The sequence below is a fragment of the Callithrix jacchus genome, chromosome 1, assembly GCF_049354715.1.
Source record: "Callithrix jacchus isolate 240 chromosome 1, calJac240_pri, whole genome shotgun sequence".
NCBI classification, from domain to species: domain Eukaryota; kingdom Metazoa; phylum Chordata; class Mammalia; order Primates; family Cebidae; genus Callithrix; species Callithrix jacchus.
Window position 1 is genome coordinate 209,966,772 of NC_133502.1, and position 23,573 is coordinate 209,990,344.

Consider the following 23,573-nt stretch of genomic DNA (forward strand, 5'->3'; position numbering starts at 1 on the left):
TTGGAGGAGGAAAAAGAATGATCAAACCAACCCAGGCAACCCTAAAGCAGGCAAGAATGGAGAGAAAAATAAATACAAGATGAGGCGGGGATGGCACAAATAGACGATAGCTATAAATTCAGATATTCTGCGATTCAGTAAATGCAAGTGGACTAAATAATGCAGTTTAAATACAAAGATTGTCAGAATGCATACATTGCTACATGCATTTTACAAGATAAATCCGCAAGAGACACTTGCAAAACGTAAAGGTAGTGAAGGTCAAAAGTAAGCACATGGGGGAAAAGTACCATGCAAATGCTAACAAAAAGAAGGCTGGGGCCGTTACGTTAATATCGAGGGGGAAAACATCACTAGAAATAACTAAGGTCACTTCATAATGAAAAGTGTCCAATTCACCAGAAAAAGAGAACAATTCACATTTGTATGCAAATACCATAGTCTTAAAATATAAGAAACAAGAAGAGAGGTAGAGGGAGAGATAGACAATTCCACAATTATAGTGGGAGGTTTTAACACATCCCTCTGTAATTGGTAGGAGAAGACAACAAATATTCAATAACATAGGAGATTAAAACATAATTAATAACTAATGGACTTTCATAGCACACTATCAACAATGGTAAAATTCTTCTCTTTTCAAGACATACAGGATACCTACAAAAACATTTAATTTCAATAAATTTCAAAAGCTTGAAATAACAGTACATTCTCTGACCACAACACATATAAGCCGGAGATGAATAATAAAAAGTTTTCTTCAAAGCCCCATGTGTTTGGAAAGTAAGAAGCACTTTTTTTTTTTTCTTTTCCTTGTTTTGAGATGGAGTTTTTGCTTTTTCGCCCAGGCTGGGGTGAAGTGGCAGGATCTCGGCTCACTATAACCTCTGCCCCTGGGGTTCAAGCAATTCTGCCTCAGCCTCCCTAGTACCTGGGATTATAGGCACCCCCCTTCCCCGGCGAATTTTTGTCTTTTTAGTAGAGACAGGATTTCACCATGTTAGCCAGGTTAGTGTCCAACTCCTGACTTCAGGTGATCCACCTGCCACAGCCTCCCAAAATGCAGGGATTGCAGGCGTGAGCCACTGAAGAAGTATGTTTTTATGTTAACTAATGGTTCAAAAAAAGAAATTGTAATAGAAATTATGAATATATATGTATGTGTGTGTATATATATACACGTGTGTTTTTTTTTTTTCTTTTTCAGACGGAGTAGTTTTGCTCTTGTTGCCCAGGCTAGAGTACAATGGCATGATCTCGGCTCACTGCAACCCTCATCTCCTGGGTTCAAGTGATTCTCCTTCGTCAGCCTCCCAGGTGGCTAGAATTACAGGCATGTTCCACCACACCCAGCTAACTTTTTGTATTTTTAGTAGAGACGGGGTTTCTCCACCTTGGTGAGACTGGTCTTGAACTCCCAACCTCAGGTGATCCTGATAACCCACCTCAGCATCCCAAAGTACTGGGATTACAGGTGTGAACCACCATGCCCGACCTATAAAATATTTTTAACCGCTCTTCCACAGCCGCCTGTGGGAATGGAAATCTGTCCCACATGCCAGAAGCCAACTGATGGTAATGACTGCGCCACTCCGTGTCCTACCACATGGATCCTCTGTGTGTGTCCTCGAGAGATGAGCTCACCAAAATGGCCAAGTCCAGGCAAGCAAACTGTGAGGGAAACTTTGAATCCCTGAACCTTATGGAATTTGCTGAGAAGCAGCCATGGTAGCATAAGCTGTTCCAGCAGGAATCTGGACCTTTGGCCGAAAAGTATAGCATGGCAACCCATCCGTTCACTGGAGGTGTCACTGAGTGGTGCACGGGTTTCATATTCCACAAGGTTGGAAAGTTGGCTGCAACAGTTGTGGGAGGTGGATTTTTTTTTTCCTTCAGCTGGCAAACCATACTGGGTACATCAAAGTTGACTGGCAACGAGTGGAGAAGGACATAGAGAAAGCCAAAGAGCACCTGAAGAAGCTAAGAGCAATCAGATACCTACCAGGGTCAGGAGCAAAGCTGAGGAGGAGGTGGTGTCATTTGTGAAGAACAATGTTCTAGTGACTGGGGGATTTTTCAGAGGCTTTCTGCTTGGCATGGCATCCTAAGAAGGATGACCTTATTTTCCTTTCTTCTTTCTCTCTTTCTTCTCTCTCTCTCTTTTCTTCCCCCCTCTCTCCCTCCCTCCCTCCCTCTCTTCTTTCCTTCCTTTTTTAAGATGGAGTTTTGCTCTTGTTGCCCAGGGTGGAGTGCAATGGTGTGATCTTGGCTCACTGCAACCTCCACCTCCTGGGTTCAAGCGATTCCCCTGCCTCAGCCTCCAGAGTAGCTGGGATTACAGGCCTGGGCTAATTTTCATATTTTTAGTAGAGACGGGGTTTTCTCCATGTTGGTCAGGCTGGTCTTGAACTCCCGACCTCAGGTAATCCTCCCGCCTTGACCTCCCAAAGTGCTGGGATCACAGGCATGTGCCACCGCCTGGCCACCTTATTTTTATTGTTCTTGTTTGTTTCCACCCAGCAGCCTCTACACTCCATCGTAGGACATCTAGTCCCTCCTCCTCTTCCCCCATGCCTTTCTCTCTGCTGTAGCAAATCCAAGTGGCTTCTATAAGCATCCGTTGGTACAAGTTAGTGTGGCCCTACCATGAGCTTGATGGTGGCGGAAGAGACAATAATCGTTAGCTCCCCTCCCAGTACACCTGCTACTTGACCAATCTGTAGGTCAGCAAGAAGGTTCCTTTTTTTTACCAAAACGTATTGCAAGATGGCTCACCATGGAGGATCAGCGGATCCTGAAACGTCTCTGTTGATTTGGAAAAGAAATAAGCACATAGATAACCTTATTGTGTGCTGCATGGAAAGGAACTGAGTACATTTGCCTTTAAGCATGAAAAAATATTTTTAACTGAATGAGAAGAGAAATATTACATAGTAAAAATGTTGGGCTATGGCAAAAGCACTACTTAGAGGGAAGTTTGTTGCCTTTTGTGCCTATATTAGAAAAGAGAAAAGGCTGAGAAAAATGAACAAGCACTTGTTTCAAGAAGCTAGAAAAAGAGGAGCAGGGTAAACCAAAGAAAATGAAAGGAAGTTAAGAGTAAAGGTGAAGGAGAAAATAGGCGGGTGCTGTGGCTCACGCCTGTAATACCAGCACTTTCGGACGGGGGTGCCGCGGCTCACGCCTGTAATACCAGCACTTTCGGACGGGGGTGCCGCGGCTCACATCTGTAATACCAGCACTTTCGGACGGGGGTGCCACGGCTCACGCCTGTAATACCAGCACTTTCGGACGGGGGTGCCGCGGCTCACGCCTGTAATACCAGCACTTTCGGATGGAGGCCAAGGCAGTAGATCACCAGAGGTCAGAAGTTAGAGACCATCCTGGCCAACAAGGTAAAATCCCGTCTCTACTAAAAATATAAAAATTAGCTGGGCGTGCACTTTGGGAGGCCAGCACTTTGGGACACCGGGGTGGGTGGATCACCAGGTCAGGAGTTCGAGACCAGCCTGGTCAACATGATGAAACCCCATCTCTACTAAAGTTATAAAAAATAAGCCAAATGTGGTGGTGTGTGCCTGTAATCCCAGCTGCTCAGGAGACTGAGGCAGGAGAGTTGCTTGAACCCTGGAGGTGGAGATTGCAGTGTGGTGAGATCGCACCACTGCACTCCAGCCTGGGTGACAGAGTGAGACTCCATCTCCAAAACAAAACAAAAAAAAAATCATAATAAAAAGAATTGGGATCAGCAGCAAAACCAAACATTATTTCTATGAAAAGACTAATGATATGGACGACCCCTTTTGAAACTGATCAAGGAGAGAAGACACAATTGACTAATAATGGTAATTAAGAGTTAAAGAACCTGCAGACATTTTAAAAATGAATAAAGCAGATATTATGAATAATCTCATTACAATACAAAATTTAAATGAAAGGGGCAGGCCGGGCACGGTGGCTCACACCTGTAATCCCAGCGATTTGGGAGGATGAGGCAGGTGGATCATGAGGTCAGGAGTTCAAGGCCATTTTAGCCAACATGGTGAAACCCTGTCTCTACTAAAAATAGAAAAATTAGCTGGGCATGCTGGTGTGTGCCTGTAATCCCAGCTACTCCGGGAGGCTGAGGCTGGAGAATTGCTTGAACCAGAACCCTGGGTGACAGAGTAAGACTCCATCTCAAAAAAAAAAGAAAAGGCAGGGCAAGTTCCTAGGAAAATATACCTTACCAAAATGGACATAAGATAAAGAGAAAACCTGAATGAGTACCATCCCTAGTCATAGTACCAAATTATGAAATACTTTCATAGCCAGTCATTGGCCATTTAAAACACTTTTCAGCCTTCACATGGAGCAGGGTCCAGAAGGCTATCCAGGCAATAATTCTGTGACTTAAGTGTCATCAGAAGGTCTGGGGGATCTGGGACATTCCTGGAAGAGTCATTGCAGTTAGGAGGTTGATTGTGTTGGCTACATACCAATTGGTATGAAATTATTTTGGAACTTGAGCACCCTGAAGTCCTATGGCATCAGACCTCCCCATAATCATTAAAGGAACTGAATCGATAACGCTTCCACAAAGAAAACTCAGACCCAGAAGACTTCACCTATAAGCTATTGAAAGAACTGATTCCAATGCTACCCAACTTTTCCACATAATAGAAAAAGAGAAAATGCTTCCCAATTCTTTTTATGGCAAGCACAGCACGAGAGAAAATTACAGACCGGTGTCACTTATGAATATAGATATCAAACTCTCAAATAAAATATCGGCAAATCAAATCGAGTAGCATGTAAAAATGATACTACATCATGGTAAAATTGGATCTAATCCAGAAATGCAATGTTGGTTTAACATCTTTTTTTTTTTTTTGAGACAGAGTTTCGCTCTTGTTACCCAGGCTGGAGTGCAATGGCGCGATCTCGGCTCACCGCAACCTCTGCCTCTTGGGTTCAGGCAATTCTCCTGCCTCAGCCTCCTGACTAGCTGGGATTACAGGCACGCGCCACTGTGCCCAGCTGATTTTTGTATTTTTAGTAGAAACGGGGTTTCACCATGTTGACCGGGATGGTCTCGATCTCTTGACCTCGTGATTCACCCGCCTCAGCCTCCCAAAGTGCTGGGATTCCAGGCTTGAGCCACCGTGCCTGGCCTGGTTTAACATCTTAAACCAACATGGTGGTGGACACCTGCAATCCCAGCTACTCTGGAGGCTGAGGCCAGAGAATCACTTGAACCTGGGAGGTGGATGTTGCAGTGAGCCAAGGTCATGCCATTGTACTCCAGCCTGGGCAACAAGAGTGAAACTCCATCTCAAAAAAAAAAAAAAGAAAAAGGAGAAAGACATGATCCTCTCAGTATAATAATCTCCTGCATAATAAGTCAGGAACAGTTCGACATCTGTTTGTTTTAAAATTTGTAGTAAACTACCAATACAAGGCAATGTCTTTATCCTGGTAAAAGTCTCTATGAAGAACGTACAGCAAATAATTAATGGTGAAATGTGGAAAACGTTCCCTTGAGATCTGTAACAAGGCAAGGTTGGATGAATCCCCATTTCCATTTAACATCACTCTGGATATCCTGAATCTTTGTTGCCCGCTGTAGTGGCCACTGGCCATATGTGACTGTCATTTGAAATGTGACTAGTTTGAACTCAGACGTAAGAATGTAAGAATAAAATTATTATTTTAAGAATAATTATATAAGAATAAAATTAGATACATGACAGATTTAAAAAATGTAGTACCCCAAACCTGTAAAATGTCTCATTAATAAGTTGATATTCATTTCATGTGGAAATGATAATATTTTTCATACATTGGGTTAAATAAAATATGTTATAGAATTAATTTTTAATGAAGATTTTAGAAAATTTCAAATTACAGTTGATTGTGGAACAACATGGGTATGAACTGTGTGGGTCCACTTATTCATGAGTTTTCTTCCACCTCTGCCACCTGGGAGACAGCAAGATGCACCCCTCCTCTTCCTCCTCCTCCTCGGCCTACAAAACATGAAGACGAGGAGATGAAGACCTTTATGATGATCCACTTGCACTTGATAAATAGTAAATATATTTTCTCTTCTTGATGATTTTCTTAATAACATTTTCTTTTCTCCGGCTTACTTTATTGTAAGACTGCAATGCATAATGCATATAGCATCCACAATGTGCGTTCATTGACTGTTTATGATCAATAGTATGTTATTAGTAGTTAAGTTTTGGGAGACTCAAAAGTTACATGAGGCCAGGCGCAGTGGCTCACTCCTGTAATCCCAGCACTTTGAGAGGCCAAGGCGGGCAAATCACCTGAGGTCAGTGGCTCAGGATCACCCTGGCCAGTATGGTGAAACCCAGTCTCTACTGAAAATACAAAAAATTAGCTGGGCGTGATGGCAGGCACCTGTAATCCCAGCAGCTGGAGAGGCTGAGGCAAGAGAATCCCTTGAACCCAGGAGGTGGAGGTTGCAGTGAGCTGAGGTGGCGCCACTGCATTCCAGCCTGGGTGACAGAGTGAGACTCTGTCTCAAAACAAATAAACAAAAAAGAAGATGAGAGCATGGCCTAGATGAGAGAGAGAGAGAGAGAGAGAAAACATGGGATGAATTAACTAACTGGGGTATGGGGCAGGGAGGAGGTCAGTTTGGATACCCCAGTCTGGGAAAGGCTGGTGCCCTCCACTGAGCTGGGCCTTCTCCTTTCACGGGGGGAGCAGAAGTTATCAGAGGGGAAGCCCCTCACCTCCCTGCCTTGAGCCCCCGTCCCAGGAGGACCAGGTTCATGGGCAGGTGGTCCATCAGTCACACGGCTTCCCTCCTCAAAGGGGCAGGCACGTGGCTTCATGCTCTGCTGTCTTGAAATTCATAACAATTGTTGAGCAAAGGGCCCCATGATTTCATTCTGCATGGGACCCCACAAATTATGCAGCCACCTCTACCCTGCCAGTGTGTCTATACCCACGTCTGGCTTGCCTTACCAGCTGAGGCATCAGAATCATATTTAAAAACCCAAACCCTCAGACCCACCTCCACCTCTATCGGGGTTCCTGATCTCAAAGATAACTGCCACCAGCCTCTAAATGTCTTGGGCCATCTGTCCTCCTCAAAGTGTGGTCCGAGATCTGCAGATTCAACCTCACTCGGGAGCTTGTCAGAAATGCAGATTCCCAGGTGCCACCCCACACCCACTGAGTCAGAACCTACAGTGTAGCTGGACCCCCAGGGGACTCACGTGCACGTTCATTTGTGAGAAGCACCGTCTTAGGCTATACCAAGGGAACATTCTAGACTTTTTCCTCCTAACTCACAGGTCACCAGGTACTGTGAATTCTTCCCTAGTTACATCACACATCCTGCTGCCACTGCCCCCCGGATGACTCCTCTTGGAAGTCCCAGGACCTCTCAGACTGAACAGCTGCAGACCTGAGTGCCCTCCCCTCTTCTTCTCCCAGGTCATCTCCTCCCCCTCCTCCATTCCTTTTTCAAGTACCTACCTGTCCAGGTGAACTGACAGGTACCCAAGCCAGGTACCCAAGGAGTATTCCAGGTCCTCCTCTGGCTCACCTCCCTCCTCCTCTCACGACCCCTTCTCCCAACCTCCATAGCCACCACCACTCACCCTACAAGACACGTAGCCATTAGTACCTCTCACTTCAGCCACCTCCACCATCCCACACTGGCAGTGGAATGACAATGTCACTCCCTAGAATAACCCCTCCATGGCTCTCAGCTCAGGGCCTTTCCGCCCTGGCATGCCTCTCCACCCCCTCTCTGCTTACTAAACACTTCCACCATCACTATTTCATCCAGCTTTCAAAAGGAAGCCCGACCAGCTCCTCCTCCACAGCTTCCCCTGGCTACCCCTCTGCCTGCCCCCAGCAAGACTTCTGGGCTCCCCTCAGCCACAGCCCTGGTTCTACTGTGGTCTGCATGTCTCCCCGCCTCCCCAGCTCCTCTGTGGGGGGACAGGGAACTGCCTGGTTCAGTCATCTTCCTGGTGCTCTGCCTGGGGCCACACACACAATAGGGGTCTGGTATTTGAACAGATAAAGGCCCAGTGAGGGATTGGTCTGCAGCAAGTGGCAGGGAGGGAGCAGAAGATGGGGTTATGCAGTGGGAGTGGGGAAAGCTGTTACGGAGGCGCCCTGTAGACCCAGCTACAGGCAGGAGGATTCCTTGAGCCTAGGAGTTCAAGACCAGCCAGGAAAACATAGCAAGAATCCATCCCTAAAAAAACTCAATTTAAAATTTTAGATGAATTTTGTTTATTTATTTATTTTTAGTCGAGACTGGGTTTCCCTGTGTTGCCCAGGCTGGTCATAAACTCCTTAGCTCAGTCAATCCGCCCACCTCGGCCTCCCAAAGTGCTGGGATTACAGGCATGAGCCACCGTGCCTGGTCTGTTTTATTTTATTTTATTTTTAGATGGAGTTTTGCTGTCACCCAGGCTGGAGTGTAGTGGCATGATCTCGACCTACTTCAACCTCTGCCTCCCAAGTTCAAGCGATTCTCCTGCCTCAGCCTCCTGAGAAGCTGGGATTACAGGTGTGCACCACCATGCCTGGCTAATTTTTATACTTTTAGTAGAGACAAGTTTTCGCCATGTTGGTCAGGCTAGTCTCAAACTCCTGACCTCAGGCGATCCACCTGCCTTGGCCTCCCAAAGTGCTGAGATTACAGGTGTGAGCCATAGTGCCTGGCCAAAAAACTAAATTTAAAATTGTAAAAAGGTCAGCCCAGGTTGAATAAAAAGTAGAGAGGGATGGCTACAGGACGCCTGATGCCCTGTCCCGGTCCAGAGTTCTGGAGAACAGCAGGACTCTCTCTGCCCACCAGGTGGCGCCAGGACCCCAGTGTCCGCCTGCCCGGTGCTCAGTTCAGTCCCAGCTTCCCCGAGTGTTGGGTGGATGGAGCCCTAGGGAAGCCAGAGCAGAACCTGCAGGACCCACAGTAGGTCCTCAAGGGGACTTGCCCCATCTGCTTTCCCTGCCTGAGTGTCCGCCATCAGCACTCTCTACAATACAGGGCGGAGGGCTGTGGATGATGAGCGTGTCACGGGAAGATGGAAGAGAACACTTGCAAAGCCGTTCAGCTGTGGAGTGATGGAGCCAGACATTTGCACACCTGCGGGCTGGGTCACATCCTGTTTTCTGAAGGCGCTCACCATGGGGCCTGTCTGCACGGGCACCGGAGCCAGGATTGAGCCCAGACAGTCCAGCCCCAACCAGACCCACGTTCATAAGCACCGGGCTTGCCTGCTGCCCCTCCCTGGGGTCAGATCCCCTCCTGTTACAGATGGGGAAACTGAGGCCCAGGGAGGGGAATCACTTGCCGAGAATTCCACCCCTTGTGTAGAGCAGAACCAAAATGAGAGCTCCTGCCTGGTGGCTCCGAGGCCACCACCCCTTCCTCCGCCATTGTGGAAACCCCTTGTCCCTTCTTGTCCAAGGAGCCCTGGCTCCCTTCCCATGGGCTTTTCCCAGGAGCCTCCATGTGCTGCCAGCTACCCCCTGCTGCAGCAGTCTCCCTTGCTGCAGACCCAAGCCACCCACAGACTACAGCCCTTCCTACAGCCCCTTTCAACAGCCCCTGAGAGGATTTCCACCAGGGATTGGAAGAGGTCCTCATCACTCCCACCCCAGGGCCAGATGGGGGCTGGAGGGGCAGGTGCACGAGTAGTGCCGGATGGAGGATAGAGGAAGGAGGAGGTGTGGGCAGGCGTGTCTTTTCCGGGTCCCACCTGAGGCCCCAGGTGCAGCCCCCTTGCACCATCCCCCGTCTGCCTATGTTTGGGACCCCGGGCTGTGGCCAAGATGCATTTCCTCCCAGCCCCTGACCACCTGCTCCTGCCCCTCAGCACGTCTGCTCCTCCCCTTGTCCCCTCACCAATCCCTGGCATCTGCTCCTTTCCTGCAAGTGCCCCACAGTTATCCTGCCTCTTTTCGGGGCACCCCTCCCTTCCTCCCTGTCTCAGTCTTGCCTTCTAGCTGGGCCCAGGGCAGCCTCCTCCCTCAGCACTCCTCCACCAGCCCTCAGTCCACAGCTGGAAAAACTGAGACCTCGAATCTGGGGGCTACTCAGACACATGGTTGGAGCTCCGTTATCTGTGTGTCCCCAAGGCCTGGGGTAAACTGCAGTGTGAGATGGCGGGTGGGAATCATCTGGGCTGGAATCTAGCCCCACCATAGCATGCTGTGCAGCCTGGAGCAGGTCCCTCAACCTCTCTGAACCTCCATTTTCCCCTTTGTAAAGCCAGGGAGAAATGAGGCCTATTTTGTGGGGTTGTAGTGAAAATTGACAAGACAATGTATGCAAAATAAGTATCACAGTATAAGGCAGTTGCCATTCATTCATTCTTTCAATAAATATTGATTGAACGCCTTTTTTTTTGTCTGCGTTCCAGATGGAGTTTCTCTCTTGTTGCCCAGGCTGGAGTGCAACGGCGTGATCTTGGCTCACTGCGTCACTGCAGCCTCTGCCTCCTGGGTTTAAGCGATTCTCCTGCCTCAGCCCCCCAGGTAGCTGGGATTACAGGCGTGCGCCACCACACCCAGCTAATTTTGTATTTTTTACTGGAGATGGGGTTTCACCATGTTGGCCAGGCTGGACTTGAACTCCTGGCCTCAAGTCGTTCACCTGCCTCAGCCTCCCAAAGTGCTGGGATTTACAGGTGTGACCACCACACCCGGCCTGACTGAACACCGATTATGTCTCATTATTATTAAGTTCAAAAGAAAAGAAGCCAAGTCAGCAGCGCCCAGATTCCCTGACCTCCCATCCTGTGCTGTTTCCTGGTGCAGCCTCTGCTCCTAACCCTCTCAGAGGCATCACCCTAAATTACCCGGCTGCACCTATCACTGCTCTGGTCAAAAGCCACCAGCAGTGTCCTGGTGCCTAGGGTGCCGGCTCCCGACTCCTGGCTGTGACACCAAGGCCCTCTGCGATCTGGCTCTAGCCTCTTTTTCATGGGATCTCTCTTTATTTTGTGACACCAACTTCGACTCCAGGTATGCGGATCTGGGTCACGTGACCAGAATATCTTGGGGTTTCTCACCACCACACCTGTGCCCCTGCTATGCCATTGAGTGGAACAGCTACCACTTTTGTCCTTACCAAATGAAGTCCCGTCAGCATTTTCTCTTCCATTTCCCCCGCATGGCCTCTCTGACCACTTAGAGCCAGGCTCTGAAATTTAGCCTTCTTGCCTAACCATCCCATCCCCCCACTCCGTGGCCCGGGCCCTGCCAGGCCTTGCTCTATCAGCAACCATTGGCAGGAACCACTGGGACAACAGCAGGTGCTGGACTGAACCACATGGCAGGGGATGGCCTGACATGGCCATGGTTGGAGTCCAGCTCTGTCACTGTCTCACGGGGATTTTTTTTTTTTTTTTTTTTGAGAAAGAGTTTCACTCTTGTCACCCAGGCTGGAGTGCAATGGCATGATATTGGCTCACTGCAACCTCTGCCTCCCAGGTTCAAGTGATTCTCCTGCCTTAGCCTCCCAAGTAGCTGGGATTACAGGTGCCCACCACCACGCCTGGCTAATTTTTGTATTTTTAGTAGAGATAAGGTTTCACCATGTTGGCCAGGCTGGTCTCAAACTCCTGACCTCAGGTGATCCGCCCGACTTGGCCTCACAAAATGCTGGGATTACAGGCCTGAGCCACTGTGCCCAGCCAGGGATCATTCTTATCTATCACATTCCTAAATGGACTAGAATGGTGGTCTCCTCTTCCCCAGGACCTACACTCTCTAGGCAATGGAGAAAGAGCCGGGGTCCCAGCACCACCAACTGCTCACTGACACTGCAGGGTCTCTTCCCATAGACACCGTGCGGGCATCAGCCAGATATCAGACTAGATGGGATTATCCAGACAGGACCACTGGGCCAGAGCCTTCTGCTGGAGGGAGGGAGCCTTGCTCCTCCCCTACACCCTCCTGTTCCAGGGCTCAGTCCCTTCTAAGAGGTCCCACCCAGCCTTCACAAGCCTGCCCCCTCTAGCGACAGGGAGCCCCATACCCCTGGAGTATCTTGCCCATTCTGATGGTTAGTTTAGAGCTGAGCTAGCTGCCTCCATGGAATTTCTGCCCCATTCATTCATCCTCCATGAGTTTCTTCTGCACGCATCGAGCACCTACTGGGTGCTAGATGATGTGCCAGCTCACCTGAGCTTTGCAACACCTCTGTGAGGCGTGGAGGCGGATGCTGATGATGGCGAGGGCTCCAAAACCAATGAGGAAGCTGAGGTGCAGAGATCGTCACTTGCACAGAATCTCACAATGAGCCAGTAGCTGGGCTAGGAGTAGATTTTTTTTTTGAGATGGAGTCTTGTTCTGTTGCCCAGGCTGGAGTGCAGTGGCATGATCTCAGCTCACTGCACCCTCTGTCTCCCGGGTTCAAGCGATTCTCCTGCCTCAGCCTTTTGAGTAGCTGGGATTACAGGCACGTGCCACCATGCCCGGGTCATTTCTTTTGTATTTTTAGTAGAGACAGGGTTTCACCATGTTGGCCAGGCTGGTCTTGAACTCGAGACCTCAGGTGATCGATCCGCCTCGGCCTCCTAAAGTGCTGGGATTACAAGGCTTGAGCCACGGTGCCCAGCCTGGGAGTAGATTTTTTTATCTGGGTGGCCCGGGAGCCCGTGCTCTTTCTCACTGAACTGAATATGTTCCTTAGCAGGACTTGGGAGGGGTAATACTTGGGGAGATGGGGGCAGGACTAGTCCATCCAGTCCCCCAAAGCCTCAGTAGAGGGCACAGAGCTGGACCTGGGTCGGGGTTCCCAGGGGTGGCCAGGGGTAGTTCCAGAGGCCTCGGCAGAGGAGCCTCAGCAGCTGCTGCTCACCCCCAGGAGCTCCTTCTGAGAAGGAAGTATGATTGAGCCCACATTGTGTTAGGAGGGAAAACGTGGGGTCCCTGGAGCCCTGCCAGCCCCCTGCCTTCAGGCTGTTTGGCTTTGTTTGTTTTTTTGGCCTTTTTTTTTTTTTCCTTTTTCTTTGGGTTGATTGTTCTCATTAAATCTTTTTGTCCTGTTTTGTTTTTTACGGGGCTGACAATGCGGCTCAATCCTTAGTGTGGCTTCCTGTGTTTCTGCCCCAGCGCGGGCCTGGATGGGGCCGTGCTTCCTGTTGTGAGCCATCACCATGGCAACTGGAGGCCTGGTGGGCTCCTCGGGGGTGCGGGGAGGGGGTGACATCAGTGACGTCACCGGGTGAGAAGGCAAGGGGCAGGGGTCCAGAGGGGGTTGCATGGGGGACCGGCAGCCCGCAGCCAGCCTGTGGCGCATTGCTGAGAGCTGACTCACAGCCCGGGAAGGGGAAGAATGCTTCACATTCTTTTGGGAGGTAAACAAGGTCAGGGAGTGCGACTGGGATCCTGTTTACCTGACCCTGGCCCCCCGGGGGACCTGAAGCCTGTACAGGACAACACACTGGAACAGAACCAGTCAGACTTCAGGGGGCTAGCAGAGAAGGGAGGGATAGTGAGGGGCCCCCAGGTGGCCCCCAGAAAGACCAGGATTCAAATCACAGCTCCACTAGGTGACAGCTCTATGACTTTGAGCAAGTCATGTGGCCTCTCCATGCCTCAGTTTCCCTGATTTCTAAATGTGGAGAATTTCTTGTGTAGATGGTCCCTTGGTCTCCAGTTACTTTGGGGTGGTTTTGGGGGTTGTGAGGGCCGCAGCTCAGCCTGTGCCTCTGTATTTTCTGTTCTCCACCTGCCATCCAAGGCTGGACCTCCACATCTCTGTCTGGCTGCACCTGACCCCACTGCGGTAGTGCCCCAGACCTGCAGCTAAACCAAAGGGCCAAGGTGGGCTGGCTTTGAAGAGGGCAGTAGGTGCGCAGCCCAGGGCAGGGCACAGCACCCCTAGGATCTGGTCCAGTTAGTCCCATGTGCTCCTCACTCCTAGCCTGTGTCTCCCTTTCAGCTCTCCCAGAGCCCCACCTCCTATCCCTGGATCTTCAGAGTGATGGCCTCCCCTGCTCATCAGGGAGGGTCCAGAGGAGCCCCTCATGGTGCCAATGATCTGCATCCTGATCAAACTCTGGAGTCCATGGTGCTAGGCTCTGCAAGAACAGCCCTGGGAACAGGGCCAGACCCTGCATCTCTGAGACAAACCTTTGCCATCTTCGAAACACTCCAGCTTCGAACATCGTGCCCTTCTCTCACAGGTGCCATGTGAGGACGGGGGCCGTGGCCCCCCACGGCTACAGTTGAATTGGGGCCACCTGGCCCATGACTGAGGGTCTGGGAATTAGAGTCAGACTGGCCTTGGTTCCAGCCTGGCTTTGCCGCTTGCTAGCTGAGGTCTTCGGGCAAGCTCCTCAGCCTCTGTGTGCCTCAGTTTCCTGATCTGCAAAGCAGAAGCTCCCAGGGTTGATGTGAGGCTGAGCGGGTTAATTCACTTGAAGCCCTTAGCACGGAGTAGGCCCCCACATGTGCTGAGCCCACACAGAGCCAACCCCTGAGACCCCTGCATCCTCCCCAGCAGCGCCTCATGGATCCTGCTCGCCCCGGCTCCCCCATGCTGAACACCCCATCCCAGTGCAGGAACGGTGCCTACCAGATGCCCCATGGTTTCCCCATGAGGGGACCGGACTTGGGTTTCCCTGAACAGGGAATATCCTGTTCCAGGCTGGTGGGGAGCGGGGAGGAAGAGGAGCGGGAAAGACACGGCCGCTCTGCATTCCTGGCATTCTTGGCGGCTGCCTTGTCCAGCTGCCTCAGGGCTGCCGGGGGCCCTGGCCTCCTGCCACGCTGGCCTGACGCGGCACAGCAGCACCCCACTTGGGGTACTCCTTGGACTTGGAGTGATAGGGGACCCCTCGTGTGCCCCATCGCAGGCTATCACAGAAGCAAATGAACCCCAACCCTGGAAGCAGAGATCTGGGGGCTCTGGGAGGAGTCGGTGAACAGGGTTTCTGCATTCAGTTCTACCTTATGGGGCTCCCTAGCCTACCTGCCTTCCCCAGGGAAGCTCTGGGGGTCAGGGCCAGAAGAGGAAGCGGGGAGAGGTAGAAGAGTCCCGGCTCCCGGTCTCCAGTGCTCAGGACAGCCACTTTCCCTCTCTGGGACTCAGTGTCTCTATCTGCAAGATGGGCGGCTTTGCCCCCACTTTGGGCAACTGCAACCCTTGTCACAATCTATGGCATCGTCACTGCCTCTCTGCAGAGCCCGTGCCACTGACCAAGGGCAGGCAACCATCCCTTCTCCGCACTCGGCCGGGCCTGGTGGGTCACAGCGGTTTCTACCACCATGCAGCCACCGTCTGCAGGATTCAGACATTCGGAGGGGAGGGCCTGGGGGCAGTCAGGCTCCGGAGCCCTCGCCCTGGGAGTGTCTTTGGGGTCCTAGGAGGACAGGGGTCCTCGGCTGAGCTGACCAGGAATCCAGGTGTTGGCTGTTCTGCAAAACCACCAGAAACTAGGATTATTCTTTTCCATGTTTTTCTGCAAATGGCCCCTAGTTTCAGGCCCAGAGCAGTCTAGGGAGGAGCCGGGAGCTGGTGGCTTCAGATACCTCCCCTCCGCAGGACACCAAGCCTGTGAGCAGGTGGCCACAGTCACTGGCCCCTCTGTCTTTCCCTGTGCTGTCCTCTGCACTTAGGGAGCCTGGAGTGGTCTTACAGAGCCGGGAGGGGACAGGTGGGAGGGGCTGCAGTGGGGTGGATGCATCTAGGCTGCCAGCCTCTGGACCCCCACCCCCTCTCCCTTCCCTCTCCGGCTGGCTCGAGGACCACCCCAAGCCCCTGCCCAGTTCTGGAAACTCCAGCTCCATCACTGCAGGCCCTGCTCCCACTTCAGCAAACCACAGTGGCTCTGGAGACAGAGACCAGAGCAACCTGGTCCAGGCCACAGCGAGCCTGGACAGTCTTTGCTGAAGTCCGGAGCCCTGAGAAGTCTCTGGGCCTCTGCCCTCCACTGGACTATCACAGGGTTAGAGGATGTGGTCCCTGGGGTCAGCCCCAACAGCCCTCTGTGGTCCCAGGATTCTGAAATTCAGCCTTTTGGTTCTGAGACCATCAGTCACCTCCCTTTGCATGCCCTTGAGAGGATTAAACAGAGAAAGCTCCTTCCCGTCACCTGCCCTTCTCTAGGGCTCACCCCCAAGCACACAGCTCCCATCCAGGCCAGCGCCCTGCTCCCAATGACCCCACCCCCCATCACTCAATCCTTCTGAAAGGCCAGACACCCACAACGCTATTGCCTCCGCCTTCCCCTGGTGCCTCCCGCCTGCCTGTCCCGATGCCTGTCTGTCTGGCTGGCCATCTGTCTGTCTCTCTGTCTGTCTGAGGGACAGTAGGAGGAAAAGGCTGGAACCCCACCCTGCTGGGTCCACACGTCCAGGCCATTGTTCAGCCTCCTCTGGGAAATCACCTCAATTGTGAGGCTTAGGAGCCACTGCCGCACGAGTCGGTGTGTTCACAGACGGAGGGATGGATGGGGGTTGTGTCTGTTGAGGAGGATGGGCACGGGGGTGTCAGGATTATTTATGTGTGGCGTGCTTGGTTAAATAATGATAAAATGACAAAATGGAATATTACATAGCCATCAAATAGGATGGCTTCAAAGAACAGTGAAGATATAAGAATGGTCACAAAATAAGATTTAGTAAAAGGAAAAATGCACCAGCAGCAGAAGAAGAAAAAGTGACTAATCATGGTGACCTCTGGGTTGGTAATTCATGGGTAATCTCCTATTTCCTTTACACTGGTGTATCTTCAATGTTTCTGGCAATGGGTACATTAGTTTTGTAATCAGAAAAAGGAGAATACATGTTGTAAAAACAAAGATGAACTAGAAAACAAAAGAACGTGATTAAAAGAAAATAAACTCACTGGGCACCGTGGCTCACACCTGTAATCGCAGTTCCTCGGGAGGCTGAGGCGAGAGGATCACTTGGCCAGCCTGGGCAACATTACCCTGTCTCAAAACAAAGCAAACAAAAGAACTAAATAAAATCAGGCCAGTGGAAAAGACCAAACATAACACTATGGCAAATGTTTAGTTAGCAAACATTGAGTGGGCGCCTGCTGTGTGCCGAGGCTCTGCTGAGTGCCAGGGCTATAGAAATGAAGGAGACATAGCCCCTGGCGAGGTCACTGCCTGTCAGGAGGGTGGGAGGGTCACCAGTCACAAGGCCCACAGACACAGGTAGGACGTGGTCCCCCTCGGGAGGGCACCTGAGAAAAAGAGAGAGACATGGATGAGTTAGGAGGCCTTCAGGGAGGAGGTGACTGCTCACACAGAGGCTAGGGAGAGGGAATGTAGTCCTGGTGGTAAATATGGCAGGTGGTTGGAGGGTCCGCTGGTGGCAGGAGCGCCGTTTAAGTATAAAGCAGGGAAGACAGGCTGGCTTCAACTCACTGAAAGGCTGGAGTGAGGCTTCCATTCAAGTGCAGGGGAACGGGCAGAAAGCAACTAATCAGTAAAGGGAATAGAAGTCAGAGCTGTGAGGAGGAAGGATGGGGCAGGGTCCAGAGGTGGGGGGAGGTAGTTTGATGTGGGGTGGCCAGGGAGGGCCTCACGGCCAGAGGAAGTGAGGGAGTGAACCCACCGAGGTTGGGCGCTGCAGGAGGAGGGCTGTCGGCAGAGGGCTCCAGCGCGGACAGACTCAGGGTAAAACCCATAGGTCCTTGTGGGCCTTTGTAAGGACCTGAGCTGTGGCTGAGTGAGGACCAGAGTGGGAGCTGGGGAGGGTCTGAGCGGGGAAAGGCAGGATCTGACTTAGGCTGTAACCTTAAGCAGGAAGGGGAGCTGGCAAGGCTAGGCTGGGCCAGCAGCCATGGAGAGGGTGAGAAACAGAAGGCGGAGCCAACAGCCATGCGGCCTATTTGATGAAGGGGGGTGGTAAAGGAAAGAGAAGGTCAAGGCCTATTCCAAGGTTTGGGCCCTTGCACTTGGAAAGACAGAGATACCAAAACAATTGGGGCCCGCTGGGGAGGGCAGGTGTCGGGTGAGATGGGAGCTGGGAGAACAGGCGCTGAGGCTGGACAGGTTGAGGTTGGGATGTCTGGTGACAAATCCGAGGCTTCCACAGGTCAGAGCCGAGCGGGCAGGGCTCAGCTGGGGACACTCATCGGACGTCACTGGCTCGTGGTGGCAATCAGCCCCTAGAGCAGGATGGGACCACCCTGGGGAGGGATGTAGACGAAGAAGAGCTCCAAGGATGGAGCCTCAGACACCCTCGACATTAGAGATGAAGGAGGCGACAAAGGGGGCTGAGAAGGACAGTGGGGAGGAGGGAGGCCCAGGAAAGGGGGCCTTAGCTGAGGTATCTGCAGGCAGCAGATGGAACCGACACAAATGAGGCTCCTGAAGAGCCATAGGTGACAGCCTGATGGGGAGGGAGACTTGTAAAAAAGGATAGGAGACGTCCAGGCATGGTGGCTCAAGCCTGTAATCTCAGCACTTTGGGAGGCCGAGGCGGGTGGATCACGAGGTCAAGAGATTGAGACCATCCTGGTCAACATGGTGAAACCCTGTCTCTAGTAAAAATACAAAAAATTATCTGGGCATGTTGGCGCGTGTCTGTAATCCCAGCTACTCAGGAGGCTGAGGCAGGAGAATTGTCTGAACCCAGGAGGCGGAGGTTGCGGTGAGCTGAGATTGCGCCATTGCACTCCAGCCTGGGTAACAAGAGTGAAACTTCGTCTCAAAAAAAAAAAAAAGGACAGGAGAGAGGACATTAAAAGGGAAGGAGAGGTCAGCTGCGGTGGCTCACACTTGTAATCCCAGCACTTTGGGAGGCCAAGGCAGGTGGATCACCTGAGGTCTGGAGTTTGAGACCAGCCTGGCCAACATGGTGAAACCCTGTCTCTACAAAAAATACAAAAAAACGGGCTGGGCGTGGTGGCTCACACCAGCACTTTGGGAAACCAAGGTGGGTGGATCACCTGAGGTCAGGAGTTCAAGACCAGGCTGGCCAACATGGTGAAACTTTGTCTCTACTAAAAATACAAAAACAATTAGGGGGGTGTGGTGGCGGGCACCTGTAATCTCAGCTACATGGGAGGCAAAAAAAAAAAAAGAAAGTATCTGGGCATGGTGATACATGCCTATAATCCCACCTACTTGGAAGGCTAAGGTAGGGCTTGAACCCGGGAGATGGAGGTTGCAGTGAGCCGAGATCGTGCCGTGCACTCCAGCCTGGGCGACAAGAGTGAAAATCAGCCTCAAAACAACAAAGGCAAGGAGAAAGAACTCTCCCCAGGAGTGTGGCCATACAGGGGACAGCAGGGCTGCCCTGAAACCCTCAGAGACTCGAGGTTCTCACCCTGGTCCCCATGGCTGTCCCTCCCAAGGGTGACTAAGAGGTGGCTGTTTGCTGTGGGGGTAAGTGTGATGGGCAGAGCTTGGTGTGGGTGCTCAGATGCCAGTGCTCCAGGCCATTCAAGAAGGGGGGTGCTGTGGAGCGGGGCCGGGGCCAAGGCTGGCTCTCCCCACACTGCCAGGTCCCAGGAGTCCGAGAATTCTAACTCCAGCCCTCTTTGAGAAGATCTACTTAGCGAGTAGGAAGAGCGCATACTTGATTTAACAGTTTGTCCACGGATTTATGACATCTTGATATCCAGCCTCAGCGTGCACAGGCCTCCATCTGCCCCTGGGCCCCGCACATGTTAGGGCTGAGCTGGGAGCAGATGGCTTGAGGGGAGAGGTGAAAGGAGAGCGTTTTCTTTTGTTTTGATTTAGTTTTTAGCGGTTGCTGGGTGTTTTTTGGTTGGTTGGTTTGTTTGTTTCACTCTGTCACCCAGGCTGGAATGCAGTGGCACAATCTCAGCTCACTGCAACATCCACTTTCCAGGTTCAAGCGATTCTCCTACCTTAGCCTCCCAAGTAGTTGGGATTACAAGAGCCAACCATGATGCTTGGCTAATTTTTTTGTATTTTTGCTACAGACAAGGTTTGACCATGTTGGCCAGGCTAGTCTCGAACTCCTGATCTCAGGCAATTCACCCACCTCAGCCTCACAAAGTGTTGGGATTACAGTTGTGAGCCACCTCGTCTGGCCAGTGGTTGCTGTTTTTAAGAAGAAAGGAGAATGAGCATTCTCTCTTGGGGAATGACCCTGAAGAGCCCACACTTGGGGAGCAGGAGGTGGGTATGCACTCCGGGAGGGATGGGTCCACCCATCTCGACACACAGACTCTCCATCAGAGTGGCAGCAGGAGGCAGCCTCATTGGGCACAGCAGGGAGGTGTTACACAGGAAGGTTCCCCAGGACCCCTTCTGCTTTCTCAGTGAAAATGCAGCTAGGCCCTGGAGGTCTGAGCAGTGAGGAGAAGGCATGGAAGAGCCCTCTCAGATGGAGGGGAGCACGTAGACCCAGGAAATGCAGCAGCATTGCCCAGCAACACTCTGGCAAATTGCATTTTCCAAGATGGCTGCAACAACACCTCCCACCCCACAAGTTATTCCAGAGCCTTTTGCTCCTCCACCAAGAAGTAGAGTCTAATTTTGCCTCCCCTGGAATGTAAGCAGGCTTGGTGACTCACTGTGCTACCAATGGACTGCAGCAGAAGGGACACCGCATCACTTTGGAGGCTAGTTATCAAAGCTTCTGCCTTATGGGGTACTCAGGCTGGAGCCTTGAGTTGCCATGCTGTGAGGAAGCCCAACCAGCCCCTGCACATGGAAAGGCTCTCGGAGTTCCTGAAGAGAGAGATGCTCCAGTCACCATGTGTCTGCCACCCTATGAGACCCTGAACAACCGAGCTGAGCCTCTCCCAAGTTCATGACTCACAGAATTAATGAGAGATATTGTTGTCTCAAGCCTTTAATGTATTATACAGAAATAGGTAATTGGAATAAATGCTAAGGACCAAACTGAGATTTGTGGTTGTGAATTTAAAGTGACACTCCTTTTTAGCCAAGTGGTATCTAATGCATTTCTTCAGGGACAAGAGGCTGCACAGTTGCTGCAGGTTTCCCCTCCTTGCTGCAAGTGAGGAGAGAGAATGGAGGAGAAAAGGTAGAGGGAATTGGGTCTAATGTGTCAGGCTAAGTTGTGTGGACTTGACTATGTAGGTAACTGGGAACTACTGAGGGTCCCTCAGTGAGAGCTGTTAGATTCTGTGCATATGCTGGGCTCACTCTAAGCTTAGCATACAGAATATAGCCTCCATCCTCAGGTGAACTGGGGCTTGGGGAGGAGAGAGGTCTCCCCGGAAAGCCCGGCCACAGGTCTGAGGCCTGGGGACTCTGGGCATAGCGGGACCTTCTGCCCCTTCCCTATCTGCTTGTTCTTTAGACATACAGCCAATGTACTAAGAGAGGGGTGGAGAGTGGTGGGCCTCATTGTTCCTACCTAAAAAATGGAGACATTGGACTTCGTCTCTAAGTGGGCTTCTGGCTCTGAGACTACAAACAGGAAAAGGACATTTTTGGTCATATTTTCACACACACATTGCTTGTGGTCAGAGAAGATGCTGGGCTGAGCCCTGCACTCCATCCTGGTGGCTGGAGATGCAGGAAGAGCCCTGGAGGCCTGGCCCTCATTACATGATAGGTCCTGCTCAAGATTCTTAGGTTCAAAGGAAGAGAAAACCCAACTCATGGTGGTTTTAACAACTGGAATGTGTGAGCTACTGAGCTGCCATGCTGTGAGGAAGCCCGACCAGCCCCTGTGCGTGGAAAGGATTTGAGCTACTGAGCTGCCATACTGTGAGAAAGCCTGACCAGCCCCTGTGCGTGGAAAGGATCTGAGCTACTGAGCTGCCATGCTGTGAGGAAGCCCGACCAGCCCAAAAGCCCGACCAGCCCCTGTGTGTGGAAAGGATCTGAGCTACTGAGCTGCCATGCTGTGAGGAAGCCCGACCAGCCCCTGTGCGTGGAAAGGATCTGAGCTACTGAGCTGCCATGCTGTGAGGAAGCCCGACCAGCCCCTGTGCGTGGAAAGGATCTGAGCTACTGAGCTGCCATGCTGTGAGGAAGCCCGACCAGCCCCTCTGTGTGGAAAGGATTTGAGCTACTGAGCAACTAAAACGCATGGGGGGTATTTGAGGGTTTAAGCAAAGTTTGATCCAGTCATGAAGACAGGGTGACAGGGCCCATTTCTCTGCCTCCCTCTCCTAGCTCCTCTCCCAGGCTGGCTCTCCCATGGGGATCTCAGGTGTCTCCCAATCAGTCTAATCTTTTTTGTTTTTTTTAGAGACAGGGTCTCTCTGTCACCCAGGCTGGAGTGCAGTGGCATGATCTCAGCCCACTGCAACCTCTCCCTCCCAGGCTCAAGCAATTCTCCTGCCTCAGCCTCCAGAATAGCTGGGATTATAGGCTCAGGCCACAGTGCCTGGCTAATTTTTTCTGCAGAGATAGGGTTTCGCCATGTTGCCCAGGATCCAGTTGGTGTAGATGGTGTGCTTCTCTCCATGTTCAGCGGAGAGAGAGATATAATCCTCCTCCCGGGAGCTCAGACATCTTTGCTCTGATTGGCCTGACTTCAGCCTTGTATACATCCCTAAACCAATTGAAGTGGCCACAGATGGGATATAGTAATTGTCTTAGGCCAATGAGGGCCCACCTGGAGCCAGGTAGCATCTACCCCACCCTGGACTGGGAGACATTGGGTCCTGCTGGGAGAGAGGAAGGGATAGACAAGGACCCAAAGTGTGTCCCTGGCTCCACACCCTGGACCCTGTGTGCTCTGTCAGAAAGGAAGTGGTTGAGCACCAGAAAGGGGGCAGTCAGGCTCCCATTAGGGCTGTTTCCAGCCACCAGTACCAGCTGCTCATCTGGCCCGGCCTGGAGCCCCGGGATGCGGGCAGCCACCGTTGGCAGGAACCCAGGGCCTGCCTAGGACACTTGGGCAGCTGGAGACTGATTAAGCTGGGAAAAGTGCAGGCTGGAGAAGACTGGGGTGGGGAAGTGTTCTGACTCTTCCTTAACACCAAAAAAGGGAAGAGAAGGGGTCAACCTAGGCGCCAGGAGGAATCCAAACAAGCAGCACATAACAAAAGCAGATGACCCTTCCGTTTGAGCCTGGCTGTGTTCCACGTCAGCAGGCTTCCTCCCCGACTGCCCCCCAGAGCATGGCTCAGTAGGGATGACTCCCTTGCTATGACAGGGAGGCTGAGGCCCTGAGAAAAGTGACTCACCCAAGGTCACCATGAGGTAGGGCAAAGCAAGGGTATCAGCCTGAGCTCTTCCAGGACACCCACCCCACAGCTGCAGAGCTCAGCCACGCCTGTGCCCACTCCTGGAGCAAGGTGACTATGGTGACAATGAGGCTCCTGCCACCACTGCTGGGGAGGGCATTCCAATCCCCCATGGCCCCTACTATTGGAGAGGCAGGGGAATAGACAGGAAAGGGGCTGCCAGGTCCAACCAGCCCAAGTTCAAGGCCTGCCTCCCCTACTCTGGCTGGGTGAACTTGGGCAAGTCAGCATCCTCCTTTGCAAGATGAAGAAACAGAGGCTTTCCTTAGCAGGAATAGTAAGGAACAAAATGCGGGAAATGACTGACATCACACGTGTAAAACAACTAGCACTGGCTAGGTGCAGTGGCTCACGCCTGTAATCCCAGCACTTTGGGAGGCCAAGGCGGGTGGATCACGAGGTCAGGAGTTCA

General features: G+C 51.7%; 1 long non-coding RNA gene and 1 pseudogene across 1 annotated transcript; both read left to right on the forward strand.

The window, feature by feature from the left end:
- Positions 1-1,569: 1,569 nt before the first annotated feature.
- On the forward strand, positions 1,570-2,254 carry LOC144578160 (FUN14 domain-containing protein 2 pseudogene; annotated as a pseudogene).
- A 6,171-nt stretch (positions 2,255-8,425) lies between these two features.
- LOC144578162 (uncharacterized) lies at positions 8,426-10,384 on the forward strand. The gene is made up of 2 exons (XR_013523454.1): positions 8,426-8,548; positions 9,029-10,384. It is a non-coding gene; the product is annotated as an uncharacterized LOC144578162 (long non-coding RNA).
- The last annotated feature ends 13,189 nt before the right edge of the window (positions 10,385-23,573 follow it).